Genomic DNA, 7,976 nt, shown 5'->3' with positions numbered 1-7,976 from the left:
AAGATCTGTCCGGGGAGAAAAGTCTCGTCCCGGACCGCATCGCCATTGACGAGCGAAGAAGCCATCGGGTCTAAAGGCGACGCCACAGAGGAACTCTCAATGAAAGCACCAATGTCGGTGTCAAAACCGGCGGATCTCGGGTTGGGGGTCCCGAACTGTGCGTCTAGGCAGATGGTAACAGGAGACAAGGGACACGATGTTTTTACCCAGGTTCGGGCCCTCTCGATGGAGGTAAACCCTACTCCTGCTTGATTAATATTGATGATATGGGTAGTACAAGAGTAGATCTACCACGAGATCGGAGTGGCTAAACCCTAGAAGCTAGCCTATGGTATGATTGTTGTTCGTCCTATGGACTAAAAACTCTCCGGTTTATATAGACACTAGAGAGGGCTAGGGTTACACAGAGTCGGTTACAATGGGAGGAGATCTTCATATCGTATCGCGAAGCTTGCCTTCCACGCCAAGGGAAGTCCCACCCAGACACGGGACGGAGTCTTCAATCTTGTATCTTCATAGTCCGGGAGTCCGGCCAAAGGTCTTAGTCCGGCCATCCGGACACCCCCTAATCCAGAACTCCCTCAAAGGGCAAAGGGAAGAAGAAGGGAAACTTCAAGAAGAACAGCAAACAAGTTGCTGCTCAGGAGAAGAAACCCAAGTCTGGACCTAAGCCTGAAACTGAGTGCTTCTACTGCAAACAGACTGGTCACTGGAAGAGGAACTGCCCTAAGTATTTGGCGGATAAGAAGGATGGCAAGGTGAACAAAGGTATATGTGATATACATGTTATTGATGTGTACCTTACTAATGCTCGCAGTAGCACGTGGGTATTTGATACTGGTTCTGTTGCTAATATTTGCAACTCGAAACAGGGACTACGGATTAAGTGAAGATTAGCTAAGGACGAGGTGACGATGCGCGTGGGAAATGGTTCCAAAGTCGATGTGATCGCGGTCGGCACGATACCTCTACATCTACCTTCGGGATTAGTTTTAGACCTAAATAATTGTTATTTGGTGCCAGCGTTGAGCATGAACATTATATCTGGATCTTGTTTGATGCGAGACGGTTATTCATTTAAATCAGAGAATAATGGTTGTTATATTTATATGAGTAATATCTTTTATGGTCATGCACCCTTGAAGAGTGGTCTATTTTTATTGAATCTCGATAGTAGTGATACACATATTCATAATGTTGAAGCCAAAAGATGCAGAGTTGATAATGATAGTGCAACTTATTTGTGGCACTGCCATTTAGGTCATATCGGTGTAAAACGCATGAAGAAACTCCATACTGATGGACTTTTGGAACCACTTGATTATGAATCACTTGGTACTTGCGAACCGTGCCTCATGGGCAAGATGACTAAAACACCGTTCTCCGGTACTATGGAGAGAGCAACTAATTTATTGGAGATCATACATACAGATGTATGTGGTCCGATGAATGTTGAGGCTTGTGGCGGATATCGTTATTTTCTCACCTTCACAGATGATTTGAGCAGATATGGTTATATCTACTTAATGAAGCATAAGTCTGAAACATTTGAAAAGTTCAAGGAATTTTAGAGTGAAGTTGAAAATCATCGTAACAAGAAAATAAAGTTTCTACGATCAGATCGTGGAGGAGAATATTTGAGTTACGAGTTTGGTCTACATTTGAAACAATGCGGAATAGTTTCGCAACTAATGCCACCCGGAACACACAGCGTAATGGTGTGTCCGAACGTCGTAATCGTACTTTACTAGATATGGTGCGATCTATGATGTCTCTTACAGATTTACCGCTATCATTTTGGGGTTATGCTTTAGAGACGGCCGCATTCACGTTAAATAGGGCACCATAAAAATCCGTTGAGACGACGCCTTATGAACTGTGGTTTAGCAAGAAACCAAAGTTGTCGTTTCTGAAAGTTTGGGGCTGCGATGCTTATGTGAAAAAGCTTCAACCTGATAAGCTCGAACCCAAATCGGAGAAATGTGTCTTCATAGGATACCCAAAGGAGACCATTGGGTACACCTTCTATCACAGATCCGAAGGCAAAACGTTTGTAGCTAAGTTCGGAAACTTTCTGGAGAAGGAGTTTCTCTCGAAAGAAGTGAGTGGGAGGAAAGTAGAACTTGATGAGGTAACTATACCTGCTCCCTTATTGGAAAGTAGCTCATCACAGAAATCTGTTCCTGTGACACCTACACCAATTAGTGAGGAAGTTAATGATGATGATCATGGAACTTCAGATCAAGTTGTTACTGAACCTCGTAGATCAACCAGAATAAAATCCGCACCAGAGTGGTACGGTAATCATGTTCTAGAAGTCATGTTACTAGACCATGATGAACCTACGAACTATGAAGAAGCGATGGTGAGCCCAGATTCCGAAAAATGGCTTGAGGCCATGAAATCTGAGATGGGATCCATGTATGAGAACAAAGTGTGGACTTTGGTTGACTTGCCCAATGATCGGCAAGCAATTGAAAATAAATGGATCTTCAAGAAGAAGACTGACGCTGACGGTAATGTTACTGTCTACAAAGCTCGACTTGTAGCGAAAGGTTTTCGACAAGTTCAAGGGGTTGACTATGATGAGACCTTCTCACCCGTAGCGATGCTTAAGTCTGTCCGAATCATGTTAGCAGTTGCCGCATTTTATGATTATGTAATATGGCAGATGGATGTCAAAACTGTATTCCTGAATGGTTTTCTGGAAGAAGAGTTGTATATGATGCTGCCGGAAGGTTTTGTCGATCCAAAGGGAGCTAACAAAATATGCAAGCTCCAGCGATCCATTTATGGACTGGTGCAAGCCTCTCGGAGTTGGAATAAACGCTTTGATAGTGTGATCAAAGCATTTGGTTTTATACAGACTTTTGGAGAAGCCTGTATTTACAAGAAAGTGAGTGGGAGCTCTGTAGCATTTCTGATACTATATGTATATGACATATTGCTGATCGGAAATGATATAGAATTTCTGGATAGCATAAAAGGATACTTGAATAAGAGTTTTTCAATGAAAGACCTAGGTGAAGCTGCTTACATATTGGGCATTAAGATCTATAGAGATAGATCAAGACACTTAATTGGACTTTCACAAAGCACATACCTTGACAAAGTTTTGAAGAAGTTCAAAATGGATCAAGCAAAGAAAGGGTTCTTGCCTGTGTTACAAGGTGTGAAGTTGAGTAAGAATCAAAGCCCGACCACTGCAGAAGATAGAGAGAAGATGAAAGATGTTCCCTATGCTTCAGCCATAGGCTCTATCATGTATGCAATGTTGTGTACCAGACCTGATGTGTGCCTTGCTATAAGTCTAGCAGGGAGGTACCAAAGTAGTCCAGGAGTGGATCACTGGACAGCGGTCAAGAACATACTGAAATACCTGAAAAGGACTAAGGATATGTTTCTCGTATATGGAGGTGACAAAGAGCTCATCGTAAATGGTTACGTTGATGCAAGCTTTGACACTGATTCGGACGATTCTAAATCGCAAATCGGATACGTGTTTACATTGAACGGTGGAGCTGTCAGTTGGTGCAGTTCTAAACAAAGCGTCGTGGCGGGATCTATGTGTGAAGCGGAGTACATAGCTGCTTCGGAAGCAGCAAATGAAGGAGTCTGGATGAAGGAGTTCATATCCAATCTGGTGTCATACCTAGTGCATCGGGTCCAATGAAAATCTTTTGTGACAATACTGGAGCAATTGCCTTAGCGAAGGAATCCAGATTTCACAAGAGAACCAAGCACATCAAGAGACGCTTCAATTCCATCCGGGATCTAGTCCAGGTGGGAGACATAGAAATTTGCAAGATACATACGGATCTAAATGTTGCAGACCCATTGACTAAGTCTCTTCCACGAGCAAAACATGATCAACACCAAGACTCCATGGGTGTTAGAATCATTACCGTGTAATCTAGATTATTGACTCTAGTGCAAGTGGGAGACTGAAGGAAATATGCCCTAGAGGCAATAATAAAGTTATTATTTATTTCCTTATCTCATGATAAATGTTTATTATTCATGCTAGAATTGTATTAACCGGAAACATAATACTTATGTGAATACATAGACAAACAGAGTGTCACTAGTATGCCTCTACTTGACTAGCTCGTTGATCAAATATGGTTATGTTTCCTGACCATAGACATGTGTTGTCATTTGATTAACGGGATCACATCATTAGGAGAATGATGTGATTGACTTGACCCATTCTGTTAGCTTAGCACTTGATCGTTTAGTTTTCTGCTATTGCCTTCTTCATGACTTATACATATTCCTATGACTATGAGATTATGCAACTCCCGTTTACCAGAGAAACACTTTGTGTGCTACCAAACTTCACAACGTAACTGACTGATTATAAAGGTGCTCTACAGGTGTCTCCGAAGGTACTTGTTGGGTTGGCGTATTTCGAGATTAGGATTTGTCACTTCGATTGTCGGAGAGGTATCTCTGGGCCCTCTCGGTAATGCACATCACTTAAGCCTTGCAAGCATTGCAACTAATGAGTTAGTTGTGAGATGATGTATTACGGAACGAGTAAAGAGACTTGCCGGTAACGAGATTGAACTAGGTATTGAGATACCGACGATCGAATCTCGAGCAAGTAACATACCGATGACAAAGGGAACAACGTATGTTGTTATGCGGTCTGACCGATAAAGATCTTCGTAGAATATGTGGGAGCCAATATGAGCATCCAGGTTCCGCTATTGGTTATTGACCGGAAACAGTTCTAGGTCATGTCTACATAGTTCTCAAACCCGTAGGGTCCGCACGCTTAAAGTTACGATGACAGTTTCATTATGAGTTTATATGTTTTGATGTACCTAAAGTTGTTCGGAGTCCCGGATGTGATCACGGACATGACGAGGAGTCTCGAAATGGTCGAGACATAAAGATTGATATATTGGAAGCCTGTATTTGGATATCGGAATCGTTCCGGGTAAAATCGGGATTTTACCGGAGTACCGGGGGGTTACCAGAACCCCCCCGGGGGGTTAATGGGCCTACATGGGCCCTAAGGGAGAAGAGGAGGGCCGGCTAGGGCAGGCCGCACGCCCCTCCCCCTAGTCCGAATAGGACAAGGAAGGGGAGGGGGCGGCTCCCCCCTTTCCTCTTTCCCCTTCCTCCTTTCCTTCTCCTACAAGGCAAGAGGGGGGAGTCCTACTCCCGGTGGGAGTAGGACTCCTCCAGGCGCACCCCTAGGGGCCGGCCGCACCCCCCCTTCCTCCTTTATATACGGGGGCAAGGGGGCACCCCATAACACACAAGTTGATCTTCGTGATCGTTCCTTAGCCGTGTGCGGTGCCCCCCTCCACCATATTCCACCTCGGTCATATCGTTGCGGTGCTTAGGCGAAGCCCTGCGTCGGTAGAACATCATCATTCGTCACCACGCCATCGTGATGACGGAACTCATCCCCGACACCCTGCTGGATCGGAGTCCGGGGATCGTCATCGAGCTGAACGTGTGCTGAACTCGGAGGTGCCGTACGTTCGGTACTTGGATCGGTCGGATCATGAAGACGTACGACTACATCAACCGCGTTGTCATAACGCTTCCGCTTTCGGTCTACGAGGGTACGTGGACAATACTCTCCCCTCTCGTTGCTATGCATCACCATAATCTTGTGTGTGCGTATGAATTTTTTTGAAATTACTACATTCCCCAACAATTATGTGCTAGGATCCGAGCAGTGTCTTCCGCATTGGGTGTTCGCAAGTACTGCGGTCCAAACACTGCCACCACTGCCCTGCAGAACTTGTAGAAACACTCAATGGTGGTGGACTTGGCCATGCGCCCATAGTCGTCGAGTGAATCACCGGGAGCTCCGTATGCAAGCATCCTCATAGCTGTCGTGCACTTATGGATCGAGGTGAATCCAAGTGTGCTAGTGCAATCCTTCTTGCACTTGAAGTAGCTGTCGAACTCCTGGATGGAATTCACAATCCGGAGGAAAAGCTTTCGGCTCATCCGATAACGGTGCCGAAATGTTTTCTCACCGTGCAATGGAGCGTCGGCGAAGTAGTCCGAGTAAAGCATGCAGTAGCCTTCCAGACGACGTCGGTTCTTTGCTTTCACCTGCCCAAGCGCTGAGCCACCACGCCGCGGCTTTTCACTACTCGCGAGCAGGCCGACGAGGGTGGCGAGCACCATGAGATGCTCCTGCTCCTGGACGTCGGCTTCGGCTTCCTCCTCCAGCAACGTCGCGAGCGCCTCCTCATCTTCGAAGTCCATCGCCGGGCTGGGCAATTCACCGAACACCTTGTGGGCGAGGTGGGCGCAAGCCCACCGGTGTATAGGCCCTACACAGCCGGGACGCCGGAAAAGGTGCCCGGACAGCGGCGAAGAGGCTGCCTCGGCGAAACCCCTTCTTTTTCCCGGCGGGAGATGGTCTACCTAGCTGCGGTGGGCGATGGACGGCACCGGGATCGACAAGGTGGCGGCCGAGCGCGGGGGGTAGGAGGCGAATCTGGGCGGGTGGCTTGACTTTTCGCCTGCCAATGTGGTCCCATGAACGCTTTTCCCTTGCGCCGGTGCCCCCGAGCGCCCCAGTAAGGAGTGCTTCATCCGGACTGCTAATACGCAAGTCAGTAGATGATGCCGCGTGACGGTCATCCGACGGGCCGCCATTAGAATCCAAGGACGCAGGTGTGGCATTCATGTTCGGATGTCTGTTGCCGTTGGTGCGCGAGAGGTCGCGCAGCTTCAAGGTCCGACCGTGACCCGATGAGGAAGAAGCCGAAACTTTCCTCCCATGCTGGCGACTGAACTCCATACTAAACGTTCCGGCCTTCACATATGAGGTCGCTTATGAAGTGGGTTCCATAATTCATGGCACAGGCATCCATACGATGACTCGAATATGATTTTGATCTAGAATCAGCTTAACAGTTCTTTTGTGGGGACCATATCAACAGTTATTATGGGACTTGATCTAAAAATACCCATTATTATGGGGCGATTGAGCCATACAACGGCTCCTCCAAACTCTTATAGAAAAAAAAATACATGTACTCTCTCAGTAAAGAAATATAAAAGCGTTTAGATAACTAATGTAGTGATCTAAACATTCTTATATTTCTTTATATATATATAGGGAATACCAATATTTCCAAACGAGCCCCGGCATTTGGGCCACGAGATACACAGCGAGTACGCTTAGTTGCGATCATTGCCGTGAACAGGCCGTGCTTGCTTTGCGGCCGTGGATAAGCAAGCAAGCGGGAAAGTGGTTAGTTACTTGATCGGGGCAACGTTCCCACTGAGACTGAGCCCGTAGACTTGCCCAGGTCTTCGCCGTGCCCGTGCGGCCATGGACATCGCCGACGTGCCGGGGTCGACGGTTACCTAATCCATATATCGTGGATTCTAAAAGGCTTCCCACGTCTGAATCGGCCGATTTGGCGCCAAATAAAACTTAATCCTCGTGCCGATTTGCTTAATTAGGTAGGGGGTGTGCGTACGTATGAACACTGTGCACGCGGCAGCCACGAGTATATCCACGAGGGGCCGGGGTGATGGAGCAACGACTTTGGGATTTGTCTGTGCGATTAGTCGGTGTCAGAGAGATTGTGCGATGAGCCTGGCGTTCGTAGGAGATGCATGTATGTACGTGACGCCACTGGTTTTGGTCCCCGATGAGGTAAGGGTGCTATCATTCTCTACTACGTAGCTACCAAACTGATCTCTCACACTAGGCACATGTATGTACAATAGTCTACACTCTACAGACTACAGACACATGTATCTTTGTACTACTACACTACTGAAACCTATTCATAAAACACTATGTAGATGACCCACAAATTAGATAGTACCTATGTAAAGTTTTATAAGACGTTTTAGGTCACTATCTTTTGGAATTGTTTGGATTGCTTACCACATGTGTCACGTGGTGTTTTAGGTCACTACCTACTGAAACCAATTCATAAACACTATATAGATGACCTACAAAATAGATAGTACTGCCT

The sequence above is a fragment of the Triticum aestivum genome, chromosome 5B (assembly GCF_018294505.1).
Source record: "Triticum aestivum cultivar Chinese Spring chromosome 5B, IWGSC CS RefSeq v2.1, whole genome shotgun sequence".
In the NCBI taxonomy this organism is placed as follows: Eukaryota; Viridiplantae; Streptophyta; class Magnoliopsida; order Poales; family Poaceae; genus Triticum; species Triticum aestivum.
This window is presented reverse-complemented; position numbering follows the sequence as displayed.